This window comes from Lepisma saccharinum, chromosome 1, assembly GCF_977018435.1.
Source record: "Lepisma saccharinum chromosome 1, izLepSacc3.1, whole genome shotgun sequence".
NCBI classification, from domain to species: Eukaryota; Metazoa; Arthropoda; class Insecta; order Zygentoma; family Lepismatidae; genus Lepisma; species Lepisma saccharinum.
The window spans coordinates 179,423,018-179,435,899 of NC_139229.1; the positions used below are offsets into that span (position 1 = coordinate 179,423,018).

The 12,882-nt window shown below is 37.6% G+C and overlaps 1 protein-coding gene across 2 annotated transcripts in view; it reads left to right on the plus strand.

The window, feature by feature from the left end:
* Positions 1 to 7,849: 7,849 nt before the first annotated feature.
* The window catches only part of LOC146004650 (calnexin-like), a 58,338-nt gene continuing 53,305 nt past the window's right edge, over positions 7,850 to 12,882 (plus strand). The window contains exon 1 of one of the 2 annotated variants that reach the window (XM_083143561.1): positions 7,850 to 8,005. The gene's annotated coding sequence lies outside the window, so the exon portion shown is untranslated. Of the gene's footprint in view, positions 8,006 to 8,102; positions 8,391 to 12,882 lie in introns of those variants that run through there. The other variant, XM_083143569.1, reaches the window with a different exon arrangement.

Consider the following 12,882-nt stretch of genomic DNA (forward strand, 5'->3'; position numbering starts at 1 on the left):
CTCAGTGGAATTCCATCTACATCGTGCCTCATCATCATTCTGGGTCAGTTTCATAGGTAAAAGTAATGTAAATTTCTTCCTGCATATAGCACCGTGCCATGTAGGGGTGGGGCCCCACACATTCTTGATCTCAGCTGTTTTGGAGGTAATGTGATCAGCACCACACTCCGGTAGCCTTTAACCCCCAAGGCTGCTAACAGGTACCCATTGATATGAGGCTGGGTGAGCCCTGGAGCCCCCAGAAAAAAATTCAATCAATTCCGGGAATCGAAGCCGGATCTCCAACGTGGTTGTCAGTTGACCTATCGACTAGACCACCTTGGCTCCTTGGATGAGTTTGATACTTTGATTATCTAAATTTATTTTAACATATTTTCTCTTTTTATGGATTTTCTTCACACTTAATATGTCTCACCTCGTTAACTAGACAAGTATTTCGTAACAAAGAAACAAAAAAAATGCTCCTAGAATTTGTTACAAATCGAATGACTATTAAGTAATTTCGTTCTATTACTTTCATAAATATATTAATGTAGATCTCTACTACTTAATAGTAGTAGTTAGTGGTATTATTAATAGTAATTAAATTAATTAATTAATTATAGGTAGGCATATTATTAATTAATTAATTGTCGAGTATTATTAATCAATTATAGTATAATGAAACAATGGCAAAGTGAATTTCAAGAAAGTTTTAGAAATAACCCCCCCCCCCCTTCCTTGATGAAATCCTGCGTACGCTACTGCATCTTACCATTCCTTAATTCACATTTTAGATTGCTCTTTTAATGTTATTTGTCATGTATCTTAATTACTCTTACATACATTTTTTTTAGGAATTATAATGCACATCTCGACTAATTTTGATTCTGGTCAATAATGTATTTCTTTTACTGATCAAAGACCATAATTTTATACTAGTCTCGGAAAAGCTGATTTCATATTGTTATTATGTTATATTTTTTACGTATGTTGTTTCATACAGTTGGTTCAATAGTTTAAACCCAATTTTAACAAGAAGAAAACAAAGTAATAGCATGTACCAAAATTGTGATTATCACAATAAAAGCAAGAGTGCTTCTGATGCAATTGATATGGCAAGGATCTAGTTTTGGTCCCCTGATAGTAGTCAAAGTCCTCCATAATTTATAGGTTGCTGATATTTGATGTTTTTTGTACATTGTTTTACAACAAATAAACTGCTATACTATGTTCCAGGAATGTGTGGAGCAATACCGTGCATAACGGTAGTGAAGGGGAGAAAGCAAATGAGTGAAGCAAAGCAGTGCCTGCTGTTGTAAATGGCTGGCAGCTGCCATTACATTGCCCCCTCCACGCAATATCTTTCACTCATGCATTGCCTTGCTACACAGATTCCTGGAACACAATATATTTTTAACTGCCTAGAATAGCCAGCATGTGTTGAACTGCAAAATTCTGTCTGATGAAACATGAACAATGAGCACGCACAAGCATTTTGAATTTTTTTGTATTTGGTTATTTTACATCATTTGTCTTTCTTGGTAAATCACAATAATGAGGATCAATAATATATTAACGAAATAGATGAAGGAAGAAACATGCTGACAGGTCTGTGCCTTATCAAGTATTCAGACATCACACCTGACTTTATAGGATGCTGTGCTAATCACTGTGCTACTGAGTCTGGCTTGATATATTGTTGTTACTGTGCCTAAAAGTAACATTAGGGAGATTTCAGACTGAAGTGGTGAGCCATTAGGAACAAGTGACATCACTTGGAAACGAACCTTCAGGGATACATGGAACTGTGTCATTCAGACTGGGCTGTTTTCTCAAAAGGATGCATCTGTTAGTTGCACGTTCTCTCTGATTTTTTTTTTTTTTTTTTGACTGGGACATAAGATATTTGCAAGGTTTGTGTTCCATAGTTGTTTTGGTCATTGTGTTATACACACACACACACACAATTACAAATAAATGTTATAATATGGCTGTATAATTCCTGCAGGTATATCTGAGTATTGTGGTATTTGATAAATGCCCAGTAAGGGTAAATCCCGGTAACTTCATTTGATTCATAGATATATAGATTGATAGTTTTCCCCACAAAGTGCCTAAAGTTAGCAGTGAGAGAGCAATTCCCCTTCAAATACCACTCAGCCTCTGAGAAATAAAAAAAAGTGCTGCATAATTAGAAGAATAGAGTGTGTTCACTGTACTTGATATATGAATGATTTCTAGTAGAAGAATTCTGTTACTTATAAGAACGTTCAAACTATGGTTACCAGTCTTTTAATTTTCATGAAGTGCAATTATACAATTTCATGAAGGATTGTTCAGTAAAGTGATGTAGAATATATTTATTGTATTTGCAACAATAATAAAAAAGAAAACTAGTAAATGCTAAACAGAAAAAAACTTATATAAGAATTAAAACAATCTAAAATTTTGGTGCTACATAATTGTTGCCTTACCATTGCCATGATCTATTTTGTAAAATGTGTTGATATGTTGTTCAATTTAAAATGTAAAAAGGTGTTGGAATAAAGAGAGGAACAATTTTAGAGAATATATTCACAAACAATTATCAACGCTACCATAATTTCTCATTATAAAAGTATTGATAAGGTATATTTTATAAAATGTATTTATATATTTGTATATTTATGATAAATGATAATAAAGGTTACATATTTATTTACATATTATAAGAAAATATATGCAGTCTAAAATGTTTACTGTTTGAAAATGTCACATCCCTAAAAGTTCTTTCAGCATACTCTTCAGTATAATATACTGCTGGACAAAAAAAAACAGACACCTTAATATTTGACATCTGAATTGCAATTACTTATGAATTATGCTCTCAGTTTGGTAGTTTTCTGTAACTTTCGTTTTTGTACTAATTTCATTTATTAATGTATGTAGAACATCCTCAAAATTTGTTTTCTGTTGAATATATTTCCAGTAATTTAGTTAGCCTTCGAATCAGAATTTATGCGTTATCACAAAAAATGCAAGTGTCCGTTTTTTTTGCCCAGCAGTGTAGTATATGTCCTGATGCTGGGCTAAGTTTAAATATTCTAATTTAGTCTCTATACTAGGAAATTCATTTAGTCTCTATACTGTAGCAAGTGGGCTTGTAACATATTTTTTTCATTTGATTGGGTGATAATGAGGAGACATGTAGTTGATGACATGCAACAATCCATACGCAGGTGACTGGAGGTATTTTTTAGTCTGCAGCCCACCTTTAAAAAATCTGTTTCATAAATACCTTCATATTAATGGATACACTAGATTGCCAATTATGACCAGACACCCCCCTGAACTGTAAGGAGGATTGCCCATATGTCAACAATACATGTCATCAGCCACTGAAATAACTCATGAAGGACAATGAGTGCACTGTAGATGTGTATACCACTGTCAGCAGTCAAAATGATTGGATAAATTTATACAAGGGAAATTTGTGGTTGTTTGCATACCAATAGGTGATTCTGGAAGTAATTTTGAGTGTTGATCACGGAAATGACGTACATTTTTCCATCATGTCAGGATATTTCCCCACGTGACCAAGGTTCGTGGGGGAAAAGTTCAAGATGAGAGTGGAGAAGTGACTCTTCGCATGTAACTTCTACTTCCCTCAGTACCATAACTTTTCCGAAATTCATGCCTTCCTTCTTACAAGTTGCCCAGTGTGAACACACACACACTGTGGGACACCCACAAGTTAACATATCATGTCGAAGTACACCACATATACTGTCTTCATGAAACTTGTGATAGGCAATCTGTTTGTGAACAGTGTAACTATTGCACGCACACAGAAAATATCAGGCTCGTTCAAACACTTGCGACATGTGAAATGTTTGTCACTGCATGCTTAACATCTTTGACAAGGTTAATTTTGCCCCTTCGCTCTGAACAATCAACCCATCATATAATATTGACTTTTGGACATTTTGTGAAGAACTTTTCTGAAGGATTTCGTAAATACTTGTGTGACCAAAGTCATACAATTTTTATGCCAATGTGTCACATGGAAGGTGGATTAAATACTACGTTCATTTATAGTTCAAAATTGGAGGATATGTAATGTAGAAAATCCACCACCAGCACAAAAGGGGAAATAATGGAATTATACATTTTATTGTGAAATTAAGATAGATAATACATTTCTGTTTTCTGAAAGAGAAAAACTAGACGTGATGGGTAAAAATTGATTTCATTTTTGGAACCAGCATCCCCAAATTATTCAGAGACAATAGTCATCTGTGACACAACCAAACCTATGTCGACCAGTGTTATCGACACCCATCAAATAGTACGCAGTAGGGATTTTAAAGATATGTATTAGGGATGGCCAGATCCGGATCCTGGCGGATCCGAAATCCGGATCCGGTTGGTTCCGGATCCTAAAGATCCGGATCCTAAAATTTTTCGTCGGATCCAGAATTTTTGGATCCGGATCCAAAACTTTCGGATCCGGATCCGATACTTTCGGATCCGGATTCGTTTGCCATCCCACATGCGCTTCTTTGGAAAGTAAGAATGTGCTTATAACATATTGTTACCTGCTAATATATATATATAGTGTGTGTGTGTGCGCGTGCGCGATTTGTAATTAATTAATACACTTACAAGGGAGGTCTAAGTCTCCCCCTCCGATTTCCATGAAACTTGGCAGGTGTATAGAGGCCCCCCTCAAATGTCAAGATGAGGAGAAACTGAAGTGGGGATCTGACCCCGAAACCACGTAAATATGGCATAAGAAGAAACAGGGGGCATAGGGCCTCTCTATACACCTGTCAAATTTCATGAGAATCGGAGGGGGACACAGGGGTCAGATCCTTACTTCAATTTGTCCTCATCTTGACATTTGAGTGGATTTTGCCCCTTAAAACAGTTTTTAGCTGAAACAAAAATACGCGTAATTCTTCCTTTGGGCCCCTCTATACACCTGCCACGTTTCATGGAAATCGGAGGGGAACACAGGGGTCAGATCCCCACTTCAATTTGGCCTCATCTTGACATTTGAGATGAGGTTGCCCCCTAGAACAAATTTTTTGCCGAAACAAAAAAACACGTATTTCTTCATTTGGGCCCGTTTATACACACACCTGCCAAGTTTCATGGAAATCGGAGGGGGACACAGGGGTCAAATCCCTTCTTCAATGTGTCCTCATCTTGACAATTGATTGGGTTTCGCCCTGTAAAACCGTTTTTTAGCTGAAACAAAAATTTCTTCCTTTGGGCCCCACTATACACCTGCCAAGTTTCATGGAAATCGGAGGGACACAGGGGTCAGATCCTCACTTCAATTTGTCCTCATCTTGACATTTGAGTTTTTTTTTCCTAAAACCGTTTTTTAGCTGAAAAAAAAACACGTAATTCTTCCTTTGGGCCTCAGTATACTGCTAAGTTTCATGGAAATCGGAGGGGGACACTTAGATAACCTCCCTTGTTAGTCTTACACTTTGTAATTATTTAACACTGCATATATTATAATGTTTTATTTTAATTTGTAAAACTGTAACTGTAGAACAATTGTATAATATTTGTATATAATTTCTATCTTGTTATATGTGTTAAAGGTTTCATCCTGGAATGGAATGTCTTACATTTATGTGTGTTTTCATTTCCAATACATTCGAATGGATACATATTCGTTTCAATGGCAATTACAAAATCACCTCTGACATGTGTGCACGAGTGTGTTAGCCGATGCGTAGCAAAGTATTTTTGGAACAACACTTGAAAAAAATTCTTGTAGGACTAACGAAAAATTTCTTTGTAATCGAAGATCATAATACCTTTTAAGGTGTGGTAATATTGTAATGGGATTGAGATACGAAACTCTCGGATCCGGATCCAGATCCGAAGTTTTCAGACCCGGATCCGGATCCGGAACTTTCGGATCCGGATCCAGATCCGTAACTTTTGGATCCGGAACCGGATCCGAATGGATCCGGATTTTTCGGATCCGGATCCGTTTGGCCATCCCTAATATGTATATGATTGTTTTCTTCGGCATTCCATCTGGGAGATTTTGGGCAAATTCCAGATACCACATGTAAGTCAGTGATGTAGTGGTTAAATGGTAATGAGGGTGTAATAAAACCACAACTGCAACCTACGTTTGACAATGTGGCCACAGACTTTCTGCATCGGGAATTGATACCATCCAGTGATAGGTGGTGGCACTCGGATTCCATGGAAGAGCTGCATCACATAAGCCAATGATTACTACCCGGAATTGGGCACACCGATTACAGAAGGCAAAGTGAAGCAAACAGAATGTTGCCAGTGGTTCCTAGAGCAATGGAAAAACATCCTGTGGAGTGATGAATCATGCTACATGTGGCGATCTAATGAACCTGTGTGGACATGGTGAATGCCTGGGGAGCGGTTCTTACCCAAGTGTATTGTCCCCAGCGTGAAATTCAGAGGGAGTGGAAATATGGTACGGGACTGTTTATCATGGTATGGTTTTGGTGCATTGAACCCTGAATACCGATGCGTATTGTGCAATATTAGACTACTTGTTGCTTCCCACTTTGGGCAAGAGTTTGAAAGTTGCCCTTTTCATTTCCAGCATGACAATGTACCCGTCCATAAAGCAAGCACCATAACCGAGTGGTTTGATGACATGGGAGTGAATAAACTTCACTTGCCATCTCAGAGCCCCGATCTCAACGCCATTGAATATCCATGGGATAAATTGGAGTGCCGATTTCAATCCAGGCCAAACTGTCCAAACCACCACAGAGCTGAATTTTTTTAAATTTTATATATGTATTTGGTTTCATCTGGTGAAATCTACCTATGTAATATTCTGTGATGTAACCAACATGGTCTGTCAGTTGATTCAATGTTTCCACAGCTGGAAGAGTTCACTTGAAGGCTGACCTCAGGCCTCATTGGAATTTTCCAAATATATGTTTCAAATTCTCTGGGTAATTTTTACCAATATGCATATTCTTATGGGTTAAAATATGAAGTCTGTATTTTTATTCTCGCACAGTATATTTATGGGAAGATATGACAACATGTAATTACTCTAAAAAGATGCCTTCCCATACCTCTGTCTTTTTAGTCACTGGAGGATTACATCATCATGAGATTGTGGAATCTGAAAGCAAGACAATCGTACATTATATACATAAACTGTAATTAGGATGTACTTAAAAGTGTGTATAGTGTGTGAAGTGCCTAATTTACCAAGTCCCATAAATTGAGTTATAAGTTGAGAAAAATCTCATAATCCTCCCTTCCATGTATCATGATTCTACTAATGCACACCAATGATGCATCTTTATTTTTTTAATGTTATTGATTTCAATATGCGCATCACGGTAACAAATATGTAATAATAATAACCACGACAAATTATTGGGTGTTTTAGTGCCCAGGTAGGTTGGTGCCACTGGTATTCAAGTAAACATATCCGATTTTGCATACTTCAGAGTACAAATTGTTGGTACTCCACTATAATAGTTGTTGCATTATCTTCTCTCTTAACAGCCGTTTCTACATTTTGTCATCCTTTGCTGGAGTTGTTATTTTATTATTATTATTATTATTATATAATGACACGCCAAAAAAAGGGGGGGGTTATAACTCCACCAACCAGCTCTTGGGCCCGTCACTTTTTTCATTCCTTGCGCTCACACGGGATGCATTTGTACTGGTGGTGTATGAGAATGTAGACTCTGCCTGACTGACGATATTGTTTAAGAACTTTATATTCCACAAATAAAAGCGGATGGATGTGGTGATTAACAATTTGAGAACCCGTATCTTGGAACTTGACTGTGCGGTTGTGTGAAGGAAAATATATTTTTTGTATACCTGGCTACTATGGTCAAATTCTGACATGGCGTTGTTGTGATCGTTCAACTTATCTATTAGTTATTGCATGACAAGTAGAAGCCGGTGAAAGTGTTCAGGAAGAGGTCTCGTAATGGCAGTAGCCAGCGAGGCAGGAAATAACTAATTTAAAAGTTTGGAGCTGGATGAGGTACGTTGAAGTGACAAATTTTGTTCAGTCACGTGTAGTTAAGTTTATCGTTGCTATGTACACGAAGTTGGTGGTGATTGGTTGAAAGGCGTAGCAAAGGATCTGTACGTATTCCAGTTCCTAGTAGAAATTATTCGAAGTTCAACTGTTTCATCATGCTTCTCTGTTGTGGGTTCACTTATTGAATTAATGGGATTTGTATTAGGTAGTAACGTGGCGACTTGTAGTCCTATTTAGTCTGAACGCAACTTTTAACGACATATTAAGGGCAAATATTCAGGTTTCGTCAGAACGCTTCGAAGGTGTGGACTTCCCGTAGATAAGCTACCTCTAACGTGTGCATCGATTTACAGAGCAAAAAACTGAATTTTCTAATTGTCCTCTGGTAAGTTTGTGGAATTAATTTCTTAATCGTTCATATATTTGTAGAGTTTGACAATGAATTGAGATAGATTATCAGACGCCCACTAAATTTATTTTTCCGTAATACCGCAGTCTTAAATTTCAACACACATCGCTTAGAAACTTTATATATATAAATATATATAGTGTACAGTGTATTTATAAAGCAAAAAATAATAGTGGGTGCGTCATCACCACTAACGCTACTTTTTTCTGAACAATGTAGTAAGTGCACTGTAATTCTTCCTACACCAACGATGATCTTCATAATTATGTATATCACATTTTTTTTTTTACATAGGGTGAAACGTCGTATAAGATAGTATTTGCTTTGTGTAATGTATGTTTAATATTGAAACCGCCTATTTTTTTAAATTTGTAACGTAGAAATTAATAAAAAAGTAATTTCGATATCACTAATTTGAACAAATTATTTATAAATTCAACCTCTTTAACTATAATAATTTTGTCTTGTGTACACGTCCTTGTTGCATAGGACCATTCCCACATTACTCTTCTACTTGGAGATAGTTTTTCTTGCTTGAAGTTTATGTTCCTTCATCTGAACATTGAAAAGGTATCTGATGAACACAAGAGTAAGATGGATATGCCCATAGACAACTGCTTCAATGTTGAGCTATTTACATTGTACATGTTAATGAGAATGTATACTCAGAGTAATTACTGAGAAGAAATGGTGATCAGTTTTGGAATTAAGTTATCACTGTATAATCAGAAATACATTATGCAGTACTGGAATTTTTTCGGCTCAAGTTCAGACTGTTTAATTCCGATTTCATCATGGTACACAGGCATTTTTTATATGGTTCGATTTCTATTTGTTAACACATATGAAGCAGAGTTTTGCAATTACTTACTGCATGTTTGATTTCGAATCCTTTTTTTTCCCCTTCCATGTACTTCTTTGAGATACTTTTCTTGCCACCCCTTACTATTGTCTTGGTTATGGACTGCTGCAACCATCTAGATCACGTGTGGGATGTGAAGGTGTTTCGTAGTTATGTGTAGGCACCTAGCAGTAATATATCTTCCCTAAATGCTTTTGTAGTTAGGTTAGGCTGCCCATGCATAATCCTCTTAGCAGTACAGTAATTTTCCTTTTTGGTACTTGTTTATTATCCGTCGGACAGATTTCTTCATTTCTACAGAAGAAACTACTTACCGTAATAAGTTCCTGTAGTATTGTCTAACATCGGGAAGGTGTTTTGTGTGAAATTCAGGCAAGTTTTCCGTGTCCTGGAAACTGATTTCTTCAAATTTAAAAGTTTGGGGGCAGGTGACTCCGGCCAATTTCTAACATGCCTTTAACAGGGGAGTCTATAGAAAAAGCTGGAGCGGAGGCGGGGCCACGTTAGGGGTTGGGGGCGGTAGGTCAATTACCCCAGGGGCAGAGCCTGGAATCGGTGGGAAATTTGAGTCAAAAATTTCAAACTAAAATAATTTTTTTTGTTTAAATTTCGCACTGATTCAGGGATGGATAGCCCCAAAAAACATTCATGGAATGTTCCATGAAGCAGATAGGTAAGTACGAATGTCAAAAATTGACGAAAACTCTGACGTTATAGGTGTCTGACGGATAGTAAACTTTTACCTTTACAGAAAACTACCAGAAAAAATGGAAAAAAAATGTTAGCAATATTTTGTTAATATTGTTAACTGGTACTGGTGGGATACATGCCCTGCCATCAATTACAGCCTGTAACCACCGTGGTATACTTCGAATAAGGTTGGCAATCACTTCTTGGTCCAATTGCTCCCATTCTTCTTGAATAGCACGTCTTAGCTCTTCAATTGTTTCTGGAACTATTGCACGGTTTCTGATATGTCGTTTTACTTGATCCCAGACGTGCTCTATCGGATTTAGGTCTGGACTTTGTGGTGACCATTCTAATTGCGTAATCACAACTTCGTCCAGGTAGTCCGTGACAATATTTGCAATGTGAGGACGTGCATTGCCATGCATGAAAACAAAATCTGGGCCTATGAATGGTGCATATGGTACTACAAGATCGGCCAAACATTCTGTAATATACCTGCGAGCTGTCATTGCCCCATTCTATAAAAGAACCAACTCTGTTTGTCCTTGTAAAGAAATACCTCCCCAGACCATGACACCACTGCCTCCAAATGGTGTTATTTCAACGAAACAACATTGTGCATAACGCTCATTAGGTCTTCTATACACATGTTCACGCCCGTCTGAGGAACGTAGGTTGAATTTTGACTCGTAAAACCTTTTCCCAGTGCTCCACAGTCCAATGTAAATGTTGTGTAGCAAATTCCAGTCTTCGCTTCTGGTGACGTGCTAACAACCTCTGACCTGTTGATAAACCATTTTCATTCAGTCTTCTACGAACTGTTCGTGAAGAAACCACAGCTCTATGAACATTTCTCAAACGCCGTGCCACAATATTTAAAGTCGTACGACTGTCTCTTAAGACTATGATACGCATGAAACTATCTTCCCGTGCTGTTGTGCATAGTTTCCGACCAGAACCTGGTCTTCTGCCATAGGAACCAGTTGCCATACCATCTGAGAGCTTCATGGATAGTACTTCGTGCTATATTTAGCACCCTAGCAATATAGCACACACTACAACCATCATCAAGAAGAGCTACTGCTTTTACTACCTCTTCACGTCTCATTTTCAACCTAGCAAACTTACAATACACTTGCAAGAAAAATACCAGCAATGACAATGTCAATAACATCTGTTACTATGAACCAATATTCATGCCTCTCTAGACATTAAGCAAAATAACATCAACAGGAGTTGAAAATCAATAAATTAAAACAAAATTGCATGAAATTAATTTTCAGCCTACTAGGTGTTCCAAATAAGTAAATACGAGTAAATAAATAATAGATAAGTAATAAACGGAAAAACTATGGAAAATGTTCAATAATGAATGTTCAATTGTTCAATACTTAACTGGGAGCGTAATACATAAGTAATTGCAATTCAGATGTCAAATATTAGTGTTTTTTTTTTTTTGTCCAGCAGTATTTTTAAATTCCTCACCTACGTAACGTTCATACGGTTTTCTAGGGCTTCCGTCAACACAGGCGCACATCTACACATTCTCTTTTTCTTCTTATGATTGACTTGTGGAATGGGATAATTTGCGATATGTTATTGTGATGTATTGGCAGAAACAGCTGCGAGACACGATGAGGAATATCATTCAGCATAATGTTGAACGGTATCCTCAGCATGTGTAAATACGTTATCTTCTGGATCATCGTGCTCCTTTTTTTGGAAACTGCAGCCCGTAAAGGGGAGGGTTGTATTTTAGAGAAGGGTGGGGCCGCGATAGTGGTAGCAGGCGGTAGGTTAATTACCCCAGGGGAATCGGCAGGTAATATTGACACCAATTTTCATGACATTTCTTCAGGTACAGCCCTGAAACACTGACTTTTTCCATACATCCATCGGTACGGGTGCTACGAAACTAACATGGCCGCAAGTAAACTTCCACCTCGCAACTTCAAACGGCTACATCTCAACTATAAATGGCTGTACAGTACTAAATACTTGGTAAATTTTCCGTATATCCGGAAAACTGGTTTCTTAAAATTTACAGGATAAATTTCTTACCGAATGCAGTTTCTTTAGACTTGTGGAAGTTTGGGAAGTGTTTTCTCGCATCGTTCATTGAATTTTGCCGGTAAATCATGTATTTTTCGATATAAATGTGTGACCGATACACGAAAGCTCTTGCATCCATTTACTTCCAGGTGGATATAGCCTGTGTGTGATTACGTAATCCAGGTCAGTGTTTCCAAACACGCGTTTAGGTTACTGGTCACACGATTCAATATGTATGTTCATTTGAACATGCTGAACCACCACAGGTTGCGTGGAAAGGCGTTGAAGATGTAGTAGATTTCATAGTAGAGCATGGTATTGCATGTTTCGTGATGATCATGATTGTTTGTGATTTTGCATTTCTAACATGCCTTTAACAGGAACTCTAGAGAGAAAGTCGGGGCGGAGCCTGGAATTGGTGGGAAATTTGGACCCAAAAATTTCAAAGGAAAATAATTTTTGTGTTCAAATTTCCCTCAGATTCCGGGCTCTGCCCCTGGGGTCATTAACCTACCGCTGCTCCGGCTAACCGGCTTTCTCTATAGAGTCCGTGTTAAAGGCAAGTTAGAAATTGGCCAGAGTCACCTGGCCCCAAATGAGCCCCAAACTTCAACTGCACATTCACTATTAGAAGACCAAAATTAGTGAGTATAACGAATTTCACATTGCCGACATTCCTCTTCACCGGTAAATAATGAGCAGTTGTGCCGATCGCGGACCACTCAATTTCCCTTATCTTGCACTTTCTACGCGTGGTGGGGTGGAAACATTGCATAATGACTACTGGGGTGAAACTGTGACCGCCATTTCGCATGTTACGGAATGGAAGAAACAACGAAGAAAGCTTACTTGATATGTCGCAAA